Source organism: Saccopteryx leptura, chromosome 2 (assembly GCF_036850995.1).
Source record: "Saccopteryx leptura isolate mSacLep1 chromosome 2, mSacLep1_pri_phased_curated, whole genome shotgun sequence".
Lineage (NCBI taxonomy): Eukaryota > Metazoa > Chordata > Mammalia > Chiroptera > Emballonuridae > Saccopteryx > Saccopteryx leptura.
In genome coordinates, this window is record NC_089504.1 from 3,075,041 (window position 1) to 3,089,572 (window position 14,532).

The 14,532-nt window shown below is 51.8% G+C and overlaps 1 protein-coding gene and 1 long non-coding RNA gene across 6 annotated transcripts in view; one reads left to right on the forward strand and one right to left on the reverse strand.

The window, feature by feature from the left end:
- BRD3 (bromodomain containing 3) overlaps positions 1 to 14,532 on the forward strand; it is a 65,925-nt gene that overhangs the window by 14,019 nt on the left and 37,374 nt on the right. For 2 of the 5 annotated variants that reach the window (XM_066366746.1, XM_066366751.1), the window contains exon 1: positions 11,645 to 11,762. The exons of 1 other annotated variant lie outside the window; for it this stretch is intronic. The gene's annotated coding sequence lies outside the window, so the exon portion shown is untranslated. Of the gene's footprint in view, positions 1 to 11,644; positions 11,763 to 12,134; positions 12,440 to 14,532 lie in introns of those variants that run through there. 2 more of the 5 variants (XM_066366747.1, XM_066366748.1) reach the window with 2 other exon arrangements.
- Positions 9,408 to 11,501, reverse strand: LOC136392880 (uncharacterized). Its single transcript, XR_010749001.1, has 2 exons — positions 11,266 to 11,501; positions 9,408 to 9,776 (listed from the first exon to the last, which is right to left on the reverse strand). It is a non-coding gene; the product is annotated as an uncharacterized lncRNA (long non-coding RNA).

Genomic DNA, 14,532 nt, shown 5'->3' on the forward strand with positions numbered 1-14,532 from the left:
GGGCGTCTTCCTCGTGATCGCTTTGTCTGGCTGTGGGATGAGGGTGACAGTGGCCTTGTCAGTGATAAGGACCTGCTCGCCCACCTCCTCCATTTTGGGGAAAGGTTGAGAAGGATTGGCATTCATCTTTTCTGTAAGCATTCTGTTGGAATTCGCCCATGAAATCATTTGGTCCTGGGCTTTAGTAAATTTTGTAGGACTTTCTTTTTTTTTTTTTTTAATTTTTATTTATTTTATTTATTTATTCTTTTATAGAGAGAGGGATAGATAGGGACAGACAGAAGGGAACGGAGAGAGATGAGAAGCATCAATCATCAGTTTTTTGTTGTGACACCTTAGCTGTTCATTGATTGCTTTCTCATATGTGCCTTGACCACAGGCCTTTAGCAGACCGAGCAACCCCTTGCTCAAGCCAGCGACCTTGGTTCCAAGCTGGTGAGCTTTTTGCTCAAGCCACATGACCCCGCACTCAAGCTGGCGACCTCGGGGTCTCGAACCTGGGTCCTCTGCATTCCAGTCCTACGCTCTATCCACTGCGCCACCACCTGGTCAGGCTGTAGGACTTTCTTGATGATGAACTAATTCCACCGTGTCTTCACTTATATGTTCATTAGGGTTTTGCGTTTCTTCCCGAATCACAGTGTGGTAGCCTGTGCATTCCCAGAGGAAATTCCTAAATTTCGCCCGGGTTATCGGATGTGTTGACTTACAACTGCTCATACTGCTGTCCAACAGTCCTTGTCACTCCTGTAAGGTCAATAGTAAACATTCATTCCTGATTCTGGTGACAGTAGACTTCTCTCTTGTCTTCTGCCTCCATCTAGCTAAAGGCTCAGTTTTGATGATTCTAACTAATCTCCCTCCCAAAAAAACCCCACAACTTTTAGTGTAGCTGATTCTATTGTCTTTCTTTCCCTTTTTTTTTTTTTTCTTTTTGATAGAAAGTCAGAGAGAGAGGGATAGATAGGAAAGTCAGATAGGAAGGGAGAGAGATAAGAAGCATCAATTTTTGGCCTGACCTGTGGTGGTGCAGTGGATAAAGCATGGACCTGGAAATGCTGAGGTTGCTGGTTCGAAACCCTGGGCTTGCCTGGTCAAGGCACATATGGGAGTTGATGCTTCCAGCTCCTTCCCCCTTCTCTCTCTTTATTTCTCTCCCTCTCTCTCTCCTCTCTAAAAATGAATAAATAGAATTTAAAAATATATATCTATAAAAAAGAAGCATCAATTTTTTGTTGCGGCACCTTAGTTGTTCATTGATTGTTTTCTCATATGTGCTTTGACCCCTTGCTCAAGCCAGCAACCTTTGGGCTCAAGCCAGCGACCATGAGATCACTCATGTCTATGATCCCACGCTCAAGCCAACAACCCTGGCTCAAGCTGGTGAGCCCACACTCAAGCCAGTGACCTCAGGGTTTTGAACTTGGGTCCTCTGCGTCCTAGTCCAACACTCTATCCACTGCACCACCACCTGCTCAAGGCTCTGTTGTCCTTCTATATTTTATTTTATTTATCTCCGCTCTAATCTTTACTATTTCCTTCCTGTTGCTTGCTGTGAGTTTTAGTTTATTCCTTTTCTAGTTCCTTTGGGTGGAAGTGTAGGTTATTAATTTTTTTTATTGATTTTAGAGAGACAGAGAAAGGAAGGGGGAGAAGGGGAGAGAGAGTGAGAGCGAGAGAGAAAGAGAGAGAGAGAGAGAAAGAGAGAAGCATTCATTTGTTGTTCTACTTAGTTGTGGGTGTATTTATTTGTCACTTCCTGTATGTGCCCGACTTAGGATTGAACCCGCAACCTTGGTGTTTCAGGACGATGCTCTCACCGACTGAGAGCCAGGGCCTGCGTTATTGATTTGAAATATTACCTCTCTCTTAATATAGTCATTGACAGCTACAAATTTCTCTCCAAGCACTGCTTTCACTGCACCCCATAACTTTTGATATATTTGGATTTTTTTAAATTCATCCTGTATTTTCCAATTTCTCTATGATGTTCTCTTTGACCCATTGCTTGTTTAAGAGCTATGTTGTCTGATTTCCACATGTTTGTGAATTTTCAAATTTTCTCCCTGTCATAGATGTCTCACTTCATTCTGTTATGGTCCAAGGAGATACTCTGAATGGTTTTTAAATTTTTAAAAGTTATTTGGACTGGCCCTGGCCGGTTGGCTCAGTGGTAGAGCGTCGGCCCAGCATGTGGAAGTCCCAGGTTCTATTCCTGGTCAGGGCACACAGGAGAAGCGCCCATCTGCTTCTCCACCCCTCCCCCTCTCCTTCCTCTCTGTCTCTCTCTTCTCCTCCTGCAGCCAAGGCTCCATGGGAGCAAAGTTGGCCCAAGCACTGAGGATGGCTCCATGGCCTCTGCCTCAGGTGCTAGGATGGCTCTGGTTGAAACGGAGCAATGGCCCAGATGGGCAGAGCATCGCCCCCTGGTGGGCTTGCCGGGTGGATCCTGGTCGGGCACATTTGAGAGTCTATCTGTCTGCTTCCTCCCCACCCCACCCCCACCACTTCTCACTTCGATAAAATACAAGAAGAATAAATAATAATAAAAGTTATTTGGACTTGTTTTGCATCCTGGAGAATGTTCCACGGGGCCCTGAAAAAAATGTGTCTTCTACTGTTGTTGGATAGAGTGATCCATATGTGTCTAGTTACTTTATTTGTTATTCGAGTCATCTGTAGCCTTGCTGGGCTCTGTCTAGTTATTGAAGTGAGGTTTTGGCCCTGACCAGTTTGCTCAGCAGTACAGCTTCAGCCCGGTGTGTGTACGTCCCAGGTTCAATTCCTGGTCAGGGTACACAAGAGAGGTGACTATCTGCTTCTCCACCCCTCCTCTTCTCTCTCTCTCTCTGTCTCTCTCTCTCTCTCTCCCTCTCCTGCAGCCATGGCTCGATTGGTTCAAGTGAGTTGGCCTTAGGACACAGGATAACTCTGTTGGCCCCCAACTCAGGCACTAAAACAATAACTCAGTTGCTGAGCAATGGAGCAACAGGCCCCAGAGGGGCATGTCATCGCCCCCTAGTGGGCTTGCTGGGTGGATCCCAGTCAGAGTGTATCCAAGAGTCTATCTGCCTCCCCTCCTCTCCCTAAAATAAAATAAAAAAAAGAAAGAGAGTGAGGTGTTGCTTTATAAGTTTTGGGACTCTGTTGTTATGTGCATACATGTTTATTACTATATGGTCTTTTATAATTTTTTAAAATTAATTTATTATTTTTTTATTTTTATTTCTTAATTTATTCATTTTAGAAAGGAGATAGAGAGGGAGAGGAGAGAGAGACAGAGAGAGAGAAGGGGGGAGGAGCAGGAAGCATCAACTCCCATATGTGCCTTGACCAGGCAAGCCCAGGGTTTCGAACCGGCGACCCCAGCATTTCCAGGTCGACACTTTATCCACTGCGCCACCACAGGTCAGGCTAAAATTAATTTATTTTTAAAAGATTTTTATTTCTTGATTTTAGAGAGAGGAGAGAGAGAGAGAGAGAGAGAGAGAGAGAGAGAGAAGGGCCCTGAGTGGGTGGCTCAGTTGGTTGGAGCATCGTACTGAAGCACAGAGGTTGTAGATTCAATCCCTGGTCAGAGCACATGCAGGAACAGATCAAGGTTCCTGTCTCTCTCTTTCCCTCCCTCCCTCTCTCTCTCTCTCTCTCTCTCCCTTCCTCTCTTACTAAAACCAATAAATAAACATTAAAAATTAAAAAAAAAAAAAAGAGCCTGACTTGTGGTGGCGCAGTGGATAAAGCATCGACCTGGAACGCTGAGGTTGCCGGTTCAAAACCCTGGGCTTGCCCAGTCAAGGCACATATGGGAGTTGATGCTTCCTCTCCTCCCCCCTCCTCTCTCTCTACCCCCTTCTCTAAAATGAATAAATAAAATCTTTTTTAAAAAAATTTAAAAAATTAAGAAAAAGAAGGGAGGGGCAGGAAACATCACCACATAGTAGTTACTTCTCGTTGGTCAGGCTTTCTTTTTATTATTATTGCTTTTAGAGAGAAAGGAAGGAAGAGAGAGGGAAAGACAGACAGAAACATTGATCTGTTTCTGTATGTGCCCTCACCTGGTATCACGCAACCTTTGCCTATTGGGACAGTGCTCTAACCAACCAGCCATCTGGACAGAGCTTATCATCGTCATATGTTCTTGATTCATTGTGTCCTTTATCATGATAGAATGTGTTTGTCACTTAATGACAGTTTTTTGTCTTAACGCCTATTTTTGTCTGATTCTGGTATAGACACACCAGCTCTCTTTTGGTTACTGTTTAAATCAAATGTCTCTTTCTATTCTTGCATTTGTTTCTTTCATTCTGAAGTGAGTCTCTTACAGACAGCATATATTGTATTTCCCCAGGTATAAGATGCACGCTTTTTCGAAAAAATGTGGGGTCTAAAAACTGAGTGCGTCTTATTCAGTGGTTGTGGCATTTCAAATGCCATAGATGGAACTGAGGACGAGGCAATAGATGAAGACAGTGATTTGTCATCAGACACAGATGAGGACAAGCTCATAGATGGGAGTTTTGACAGTGATGAGGAGTGGTATGAATTTTATGATAAAACTTGAGTTCAATAACTATGTAATACTTTTTTTTTCAAATTTCGGGCCCCCAAATTAAGGTGCATCTTATACATGAGGGAAATACTGTAGTTGGGTCATGTTTTTATATATTTGTTTGTTTATACATTCTATCAATCACTGCCTTTTATTGGGTCATTTAACCCATTTACACTTAATGGCGTTATACAGAAGCACTTACTCATACCATTTTGCCATCCGTGTTTTTTTTTATTTTTTATTCATTTTAGAAAGGAGAGAGAGAGGGGGAGAGAGAGAGAGAGGAGAGAGAGAAGCGGGGGAGGAGAGGAAGCATCAACTCCCATATGTGCCTTGACCAGGCAAGTGCAGGGTTTCGAACCGGCGACCTCAGCATTTCCAGGTCGACGCTTTATCCACTGCGCCACCACAGGTCAGGCACCATCCATGTTTTGTATGTCTTATCCTTTCTCTTTTATTTGTTTATTGATTTTATTTATTGATTTTAGAGGGAGGAGAGAGAGAGAGAGAGAAAGGGCAGGGGAGGAGCAAGAAGCATTAGCTGGTAGAGGTTGCTTTGTTGTTGTATTTTTGGCAACAGAGACAGAGAGGGACAGAGAGGGACAGATAGAGACAGAGAGGCAGGGGTGGAGAGAGATGAGAAACATCAGTTCTTTGTTGTGGCACTTTAATTGTTCACTGATTGCGTTCTCATAAGTGCCTTCTCAGAAGGGGGTGCTGCAGCCAAGCCAGTGACCCCCTGGCTCAAGTCAGTGACCTCGGGGTTTCGGACCGGGGTCCTTCGTGTCCCAGGTCGATGCCTTATACCGTCCACCACCTGGTCCAGCGTCTTACCTTTGCCCTGCGCCTCCCTCCCCCACTGCTGTCTTCTGTATTGACGTCGACATTAGCTAGGTGCCATTCTCTCCTCTTTTATGATACATATATAATTTTCTGATTGGTTGCCCTACTAGGGGTTACAATTAGCATCTCAATTTTTCTTTCTTTTTAAAAAAAATTTTGTTGATTGATTTTCTTTTTCAAGATTTTATTTATTCTTTTTAGACAGAGGAGAGAAAGAAAGACAAAGGAGAGGGGAGAGAGGAGCAGGAAGCATCAACTCGTAGTAGTTGCTTCTTTTTTTTTTTTAATTTTTTTAAGACTTTATTTATTCATTTTAGAGAGGAGAGAAGGAGGAGAGAGAGAGAGAGAGAGAGAGAGAGAGAGTGAGAGAGGAAGGGAGGAGCAGGAAGCATCAACTCCCATATGTGCCTTGACCAAGTAATCCCAGGGTTTTGAACCAGCGACCTCAGCATTCCAGTTCGACGCTTTAATCCACTGCGCCACCACAGGTCAGGCTCAGTTTTTTATTTTTATTTTTTATATATAGAGAGAGACAGAGACAGACAGTAAGGGAGAGAGATGAGAAGCATCAACTCATAGTTGCATACTTCAGTTGTTCATTGATTGCTTCTCATATGTGTCTTTTTGTTTGTACAGAGACAGAGAGAGTCAGAGAGAGGGACAGACAGACAGGAAGTGAGAGAGAGAAATGAGAAGCATCAATCATCCGTTTTTCGTTGCGACACCTTAGTTGTTTATCAATTGCTTTCTCATATGTGCCTTGACTGTGGGCTACAGCAGACCGAGTAACCCCTTGATCAAGCCAGCGACCTTGGGTCCAAGTTGGTGAGCTTTGCTCAAACCAGATGAGCCGGCGCTCAAGCTGGTGACCTCGGGGTCTCGAACCTGGGTCCTCCACATCCCAGTTCAACGCTCTATCCACTGCATCACTGCCTGGTCAGGCTAGGGTGTTTTTTTTTTGTTGTTTTGTTTTTTTGTATTTTTTTTTCTGAAGCTGGAAATGGGGAGAGACAGTCAGACAGACTCCCGCATGCGCCCGACCGGGATCCACCCGGCACGCCCACCGGGGGCGACGCTCTGCCCCTCCGGGGCGTCGCTCTGCCTCGATCAGAGCCACTATAGTGCCTGGGGCAGAGGCCAAGGAGCCATCCCCAGCGCCCGGGCCATCTTTGCTCCAATGGAGCCTTGGCTGTGGGAGGGGAAGAGAGAGACAGAGAGGAAGGAGGGGGTGGGGTGGAGAAGCAGATGGGCACTTCTCCTATGTGCCCTGGCCGGGAATCGAACCCAGGTCTCCCGCACGCCAGGCCGACGCTCTACCGCTGAGCCAACCAGCCAGGGCAGGCTAGGGTTTTTGTTTTTTTTTTAATCCATTTTTTGTCTTTTTTTTTTTTTGTATTTTTCTGAAGTTGGAAACGGGGAGGCAATCAGACAGACTCCCGCATGCGCCCAACCGGGATCCACCCAGCATGCCCACCAGGGGGCGATGTTCTGCCCATCCGGGGCATCGCTCTCTTGCAACCAGGCACCATTCTAGTGCCTGAGGCAGAGGCCACAGAGCCATCCTCAGTGCCCGGGCCAACTTTGCTCCAATGGAGCCTTGGCTGTGGGAGGGGAAGAGAGAGACAGAGAGGAAGGAGAGGGGGAGGGGTGCAGAAGCAGATGGGCACTTCTCCTGTGTGCCCTGGCCGGGAATCGAACACGGGACTCCTGCATGCCAGGCCGACACTCTACCATTGAGCCAACCAGCCAGGGCCCACTTTTTTAGTCTTTTAATGTAAATATTTATTTTATGTTTTCAATAATCTTAAACACGTTATTTTATAGTCTTGGGGTTCCATCTCCGACATACGTGCTATGCGGAGGGGACAGGACAGGGTAAAGTTGTCACAGGCCATTATGCATAAAGCTTTCCTGGGAGTGGGAAAGCCTGGAAGGACTGCCACCATCACCTTTGAAGCCATCCGAGTCCTAGGAATGCCAGGAGCACCTAAAACTTGCACAGGGATCCCAAGGAGACCCAACCTGGAGCACCTCCCAGGCCACCCCTTTCTTCACTCAGCTTCATTGCATAATATTAACCTGTTTGCCCCTGGGGGTGGGGGTGGGGACACAAAGATCAAGAAGAAAAATAAATGAAATCACCTACAACCCTCGTTCCTCCTGGACTGAGCTGCTGTGACCATAAAGCCCAGTTCCCTGGCTCCCTCCGGGCTCGATTTCTCTCCGTAGCCCTGAGCACCACCGTCAGGCTCCTGCGTGTTTTATTTATAATAGCCTGGGGGTCCCCCGCACGTAGGTCAGCCCCAGGGCAGCTGGCGCCTTGTCTCGCTCCCCCCTGTTGTATCTGCCCTGCCAGGAAGCAGGCGTGCCAGGCGCCACACCCTCCCTTGGTGCCCCTGAGGAGAGTGAAGGAACATGTGCACGTTCTGTCTTACCAGTTAGAACTTACACCTCATCCGTCCTTGCAACAATCCTATGTTACCAGTTAGAACTTACAGCTCATCCGTCCTTGCAACAATCCTATGTTACCAGTTAGAACTTACAGCTCATCCGTCCTTGCAACAATCCTATGTTACCAGTTAGAATTTACACCTCATCCGTCCTTGCAACAATCCTATGTTACCAGTTAGAACTTACAGCTCATCCGTCCTTGCAGCAATCCTATGTTACCAGTTAGAACTTATACCTCATCCGAACTTGCAACAATCCTGTGTTACCAGTTAGAATTTACACCTCATCCGTCTTTGCAACAATCCTGTGTTACCAGTTAGAACTTACACCTCATCCGTCCTTGCAACAATCCTATGTTACCAGTTAGAATTTACATCTCATCCGTCCTTGCAACAATCCTGTGTTACCAGTTAGAACTTACACCTCATCCGTCCTTGCAACAATCCTGTTACCAGTTAGAACTTATACCTCATCCGTCCTTGCAACAATCCTATGTTACCGGTTAGAACTTACACCTCATCCGTCCTTGCAACAATCCTATGTTACCAGTTAGAATTTATACCTCATCCGTCCTTGCAACAATCCTGTTACCAGTTAGAACTTACACCTCATCCGAACTTGCAACAATCCTATGTTACCAGTTAGAACTTACACCTCATCCGAACTTGCAACAATCCTGTTACCAGTTAGAACTTACACCTCATCCGTCCTTGCAACAATCCTATGTTACCAGTTAGAACTTACACCTCATCCGTCCTTGCAACAATCCTATGTTACCAGTTAGAATTTATACCTCATCCGTCCTTGCAACAATCCTGTTACCAGTTAGAACTTACACCTCATCCGAACTTGCAACAATCCTATGTTACCAGTTAGAACTTACACCTCATCCGAACTTGCAACAATCCTGTTACCAGTTAGAACTTACACCTCATCCGAACTTGCAACAATCCTGTGTTACCAGTTAGAATTTACACCTCATCCGTCCTTGCAACAATCCTGTGTTACCAGTTAGAACTTACACCTCATCCGTCCTTGCAACAATCCTATGTTACCGGTTAGAACTAACACCTCATCTGTCCTTGCAACAATCCTATGTTACCGGTTAGAACTCACACCTCATCTGTCCTTGCAACAATCCTAAGAGGTAGGTGTTTGTCGTTCCCATTTTACAGATGAGGAGGCTGAGACTTGGGTGCAGGACCACCACCTTTCTCCTTGCCTCGCGGCCACCCTTTTTTAATTTTAATTTTTTTTTTATTTTTTATTTTTTTACAGAGACAGAGAGTCACAGAGAGGGATAAACAGGGACAGACAGGAACGGAGAGATGAGAAGCATCAATCACTAGTTTTTTGTTGCACTTTGCGACACCTTAGTTGTTCATTGATTGCTTTCTCATATGTGCCTTGACCGTGGGGCTACAGCAGACCAAGTAACCCCTTGCTTGAGCCAGCAACCTTGGGTCCAAGTTTGTGAGCTTTTATTTTATTTTACTTATTGATTTTTAGAGAAAGAGGCATAGAGAGAGAAAGAAAACAGATTGAGAAGCATTAACTCGTAGTTGCTTCACTTTAGTTGTTTATTGATTGCTTCCGATATGTGTCTTGATGGCAGGGTGGCGGGGCTCAAGCTGAGCCAGTGACTCCTTGCTCACGCCAGTGACCTTCGGCTCAAGCAGGCAACCTTGGGATCATGTTGACGATGATCCCCACACTCAAGCTGCGGGCCTGTGCTCACACGGCGACCGTGGGGGTTTCGACCTCGGTGTTTCTGGTGAGCATTCTATCTGCTGTGCCACCACTGGTCAGACAGCATGTATCTCTTGAGTGTCCATGACGTGCCAGACCTGTTGTGAGCCCTGGGGACAGAGAGCCCGGCCCTCACGGAGCTGCCGCTCTGGAGGAGAGAAGCCAGCCGGGCTGGTCCGTCCTGTAAGCAGGAGACGGAGGCAGAGCAGTGAGAGACCTAGGGAGGCCACAAGCCCCACCTTTCCCACCCGCTCCCTTCCTCCCCCCAGTCCCAGGGGCAGGTCCTATTTCTGTCCCCCTTGACAGGAGGAAACGGGGTTGCCGGGATTAAGCGACCCCACTCCCGGCGCTCAGCAGCTGCTGGGGGCCTAACCTCAGGCGTGTTGAAACTCCAAGAGGCGGGGCAGGGAGAGAGCAGTGGCTGGTGGGGATACGCAGGGTCACCGGAGTCCCTTCCTAAGACAGAACCTCCTTCCCAAGAGGTCTCAGGGAGGGGCTCCTGCCCTGGGCACTAGGAGCGCCGAGCCCAGGGTCCGAGGTGCCCAAGTGCAAGTGTCTGTCCCATTGCTCTGGCGACTCTGATCCTCAGACCCCTCCCGCCGCACAGATCACTCCGCTAAGCCAGCTGGGCTACCCATGAGTGAGCAAGCGGGCCTGGTGGGGGCGGGGAAGGGAGAGGCAGGACCTGGGCTCCTCCTCTGGTCAGTGGGAGGCCCCAGGAGGGTCATCAGCATTCTGGCCATTGAGTTAGCAGCCTGAACAGACAACCTGGCTGGTCAGGGGCAGCTTCTACCAAGTCAAGACCAGGTGGAGAAGCTCTTTGTTTTGGCCTCATGGCGAAGTGCGGTGGACTCTTTTAAGTAGTTCCATGGACCAGCCTGATGGCCCGAGTGCCCGAGTGTCCAAGAGAATGAGACCCAGCTGGCAGGATGGGGACAAGGCCTGGCTTGAGCAAGGGGTTACTTGGTCTGCTGAAAGCTCACGGTCAAGGCACATATGAGAAAGCAATCGATGAACAACTAAGGTGTCACAACAAAAAACTGATAATTGATGCTTCTCATCTCTCTCCGTTCCTGTCTGTCTGTCCCTGTCTATCCCTCTCTCTGACTCTCTCTGTCTCTGTAAAAAAAAAAAAAATATATATATATATATATATATGGCTGGATAAAAATGTACTTATGTATACAGACGAATAATTGCCATCTAAAACAAGATCCTAAACGTGTGTCCACAAGTTGAGCCTTTCCAATTACAGAAAAAGGGCCGGGATCCTCGTTTTTACCTTTGTGACCCGCTGCTGGACTCTCAGGATAGGGACCTTTGATCTCATGCCTGCCCTCACTGAGCAGATGGGGAAACTGAGACCAGGAGCGAGGTCTCTATGCAGAGTAGGGAACATCTCCTGCTCCTCGCCAGTCCGGGCACTCAGGCTTCCCTGGTCCCAGATGGTGAGGGTCTGAAAGGCGGATGCGGTGGGTGGATAGGAGAAGGTAGGTACAGGGGGGCACAGCGGAACGCAGCTCCTCCCGAGGCGGGCAGCGTTGCCCGCGCACCGACGCCCCGCCCCTACCCTCCCGCGCGCGCCCCCGCCAGGCTAATTAGGAGCGCGGTTTGTTTACAAACAAGGGCGCCCCGCAGGTGCGCGGCCCACTTCCAGGGCGGCCTCCTACCCCGGGCTCAGAGACCCGGGTGCAGGTGGCGGTCAGTAGGCGAGTAGACGGATGATGGCCGCGCTCCCGCCTTTTCTACGCCTCCCGGGGGCACCAGGAAATTCGTCCTAGGCGCACATCTTCAGCGCCGGAGGGAGGGCCGCTCGGGTCCCCGCCTCGCCGCCGGGGTCGTGCGGATGGGCGGGCGCTCCGCCCCAGCGCGCCCCCCGGGCCGGGCCCGCTCGCGGCCGGGTCCGCGGGGCGGGTGGCGGGCGGGGGCGCGCGGGGTGGGGCGCGGCGCCGGCGGGGCCGGGACATGTAGTCCGCGCGCCGCGGCCTCCCCTGGGCAGCCTCGGCGCGGTCCCGGCCGCGGACTACGACTCCCGCCAGGCGCCGCGGCTCAGCGCATGAGCCCTGCTCGGCTTCGGCGCGTCTATTATGCTGCCGGGGCCGGCGAGCCAAAGAGGAGCCGGCCGCGCGGCCCGGGAGGGGACGGCCGCTGGAGCCGCCGAGGCCAAGTACGCCTTTCTCTTGCTTCCTTGCGCGCGCGGGGCGGCGGGCGGCGCGGGCGGCGGCGGGCTGGGCGGGCCAGGCGGCGCGGCCCCGTGCCCCCCGCGCAGGCCGCCAGCGCGTCCGGGGAAGCCGGGCACCCGGGCTGCCGCCGCCGCCGCCACCGCCTTTGTGCGCGGCCACGATGCAACAAAGCGCGGCGGCCCGGGCGCCCTCCCCTCCGCCCTCCGCCCGCTGCCTCCCCGCCGCCCGCGGCCCGGGCTCGGGGCGCGCAGCCTGGAGTTGGCACGGCCCGCGCGCCCCCCGCCTGCCGCCTCCCTCGCGCCCTGCCTCACGGAAGGGATTTTTTCCCCCCTTTCCTCTGCCCGCCATCTTTTGGAGGGGGTAATCGGAGAGGACGCGGCGGGGAAGGTGCGCGGCGCGTCCCGGGCCGCGCCGTGCGCTCAGGCGCCACTTTCCTGGCGCCCGCCCCGCCCGCCGTGGCTCCCCGCCGCCGCCGCCGCGAGGCTCGCGCTGGGGCAGTCGACGCAGCCGGGGCGGGGGGCGAGGCCCGGCCCGAGCCCCGGTCCTGCGCAGCCGCCCGGCAACGGGCGCCGTGGCTCGGGGGCAGCGCCCTGTAAGAGTTAGGGGCCCGCTGCTGACTTGGAGCCCCTCTGCAGGGTTGGCGCAACCAGGCCAGGACGAGGTGCAGTTCCCATTTTGAAATCAGCCAGAAAAGCGCTTAACCCGGGCGAGGTCGAGTGGGAGCGGGAGGAGCGGGGGCGCTTCCTCTGTTTCCTACTCGGTGTGTGTGTTTGTGTGTGTTTGGGGGGGCACCGGCGTGACAGCATGGTACAAACCCATCGGGGAGAAGTGTTCACCCCAAACCTCGACTGTCCACACCATCTAGTGGGCTCCCGTGAATAAAGCTGGGCTCGGGGGGAGGCAGGCCCTCTCTCCACCGGTTGCTCAGACTGGGGCAGGGCCGGGTGGAGGCCGTGCGAGGCCTCCTTTCCCCTCGGGGCCCGCGGTAGTTTTGGAAAGATAAAGTGAGCGCCCTGAACTGGGTCTGCGAGACCCACCTAGACGGTCTCTGGGTTTATCTTGCGAGTTCTCTCCCGTGGGCTCCATCTTTAAAGTGTCCGGCAACCGTTCTCTTTGGCCGATAGTTTTCTGTTGAGAAGTTCATGACCAGTGCCCCCACCCTGTGCCCCGCATTAACTGGGTTGACTGCCGAGTTAATGGCGGTGGCGGTGGTGGTGGTGGTGGTGGGGTCTGTATCAGTGGGCTAACTACCTGGCTGGGGGCGGGGTGTCCCGCCCCTCAGGTGCTACCTCCCTCTCGCCCCCAGTGAGGACCAGAAGGAAGGTTCTTTCCCTTTGCTCTTTCCTTTAAAATGGGGTCTGTTCCTGAGGAAAGCCTGAAACCCGTGGGCGGTTGCCCCCGCGTGGCCCTCTTCCAGAGGCTGTAGTACATTCTGGCTTTCCTAGGGGATCAAGGAAAAGTCGGAACCCCCTGCAAGGATGAGCCCTCAGGAATTAGGGACTCCTTCCCCGCCCCCCTGCCCCCCCCCCCCCAGCCCTGAATGCGAGCCTTTCATTTGCAAATAAAGGTCTGTGTTTGCCCTTTTCTGTCTTGAGGCCTTGATATGGCTGGCGGTTCCAGGTCTGGAAAGATTGGACGCTACCGCGCGGCTGGATGGGAGGCCACGCGGGGAGGTGGGGGGGGGGGGCGGCTGGCGGCTGTTTTTCGCTGACCTTTCTGGTAACTTGGGGGCCCCCATGCCTGGGCCCCAGGTGTCTGGAAAGCCGTCCCCCGAGCGGCTCCTCGGTGGCTTCGGTGCAGCCCCAGGCCTGCCACGGGGCAGTGGGGGTGGGGTCCAGGGAGGAGGGATTTAACAGGCTCCAGGAGGTAGACAGTCCGCCCCGGCTGTGATGTTTGTTTTGTTTTGGGGAAGTAGAGTAATTGCTTTTCTTTGACAACAGCTCACGCGTGGTTGGGAAGAGAGCTTTGCATAAAGGGGTTTGTAAACATTCTGCTCCCGCCTTTGACTCACCCAGCAGCCCGTGGGCAGAAAGTGAAAGCAGGGGGGTGTGTTGTGTGAAAAAGCAACCACCTCCTTCCTGCGCCCTCTTCCTCCTGGTTCGCGAGTTGCCAGCTGACGGTGGTGAAGTGCCCCTGGCCGCTTCCTGGTTCTTGGTGGCAAAGTGTTCCCTCGGGGACACTGACCTGAGCCCCCCCCCCCCACCTCCCCAGAGTGGAATGGACTAGCAGGTCTCTGCCTCAGTGCCCAGCAGCCTGTCTGGCTGGCTTTCTGTCCCCTGCTGGTGGTCCTGTTCTCGTTGGGACAGCAGCATTCCCCCGAAGGTCCGTGGGGAGTTGGGTGATGAGTGGAACCCCCCTAGACTCAAAGCCCACTCCCTCACACACAGCTGCGGCTGGGAACTTGTCTGAGACCTCTGCAGGTGACTTGGTTTTGGGGGACATTTCTAGGTGGCTCAGTAGGATGGGTGGTGAGTGGCCTGGGTTTCCTCTTTTGTGTCCCTGACTGATCGCCCCGCTGAAGCTGTCAAAGTCTGATTCCTTGCGTCTGGTCCTTGTCCTATGTGCTGTGTATTTGCCTTCTGGGAACTTGGTGGGGGGAGGGCAGGGACCCTGGCGACTCAGCTCTGCTTACGTACCCTCTATCCCACTGCCTGGAGATACATCCCCTTTATTTCAAGATCAACAGCTGTTTGGGTCCGGGGTACTGATCACTGTCCAGGCGCCCAACTGGGGACCGACACTTCGACCCTTCTC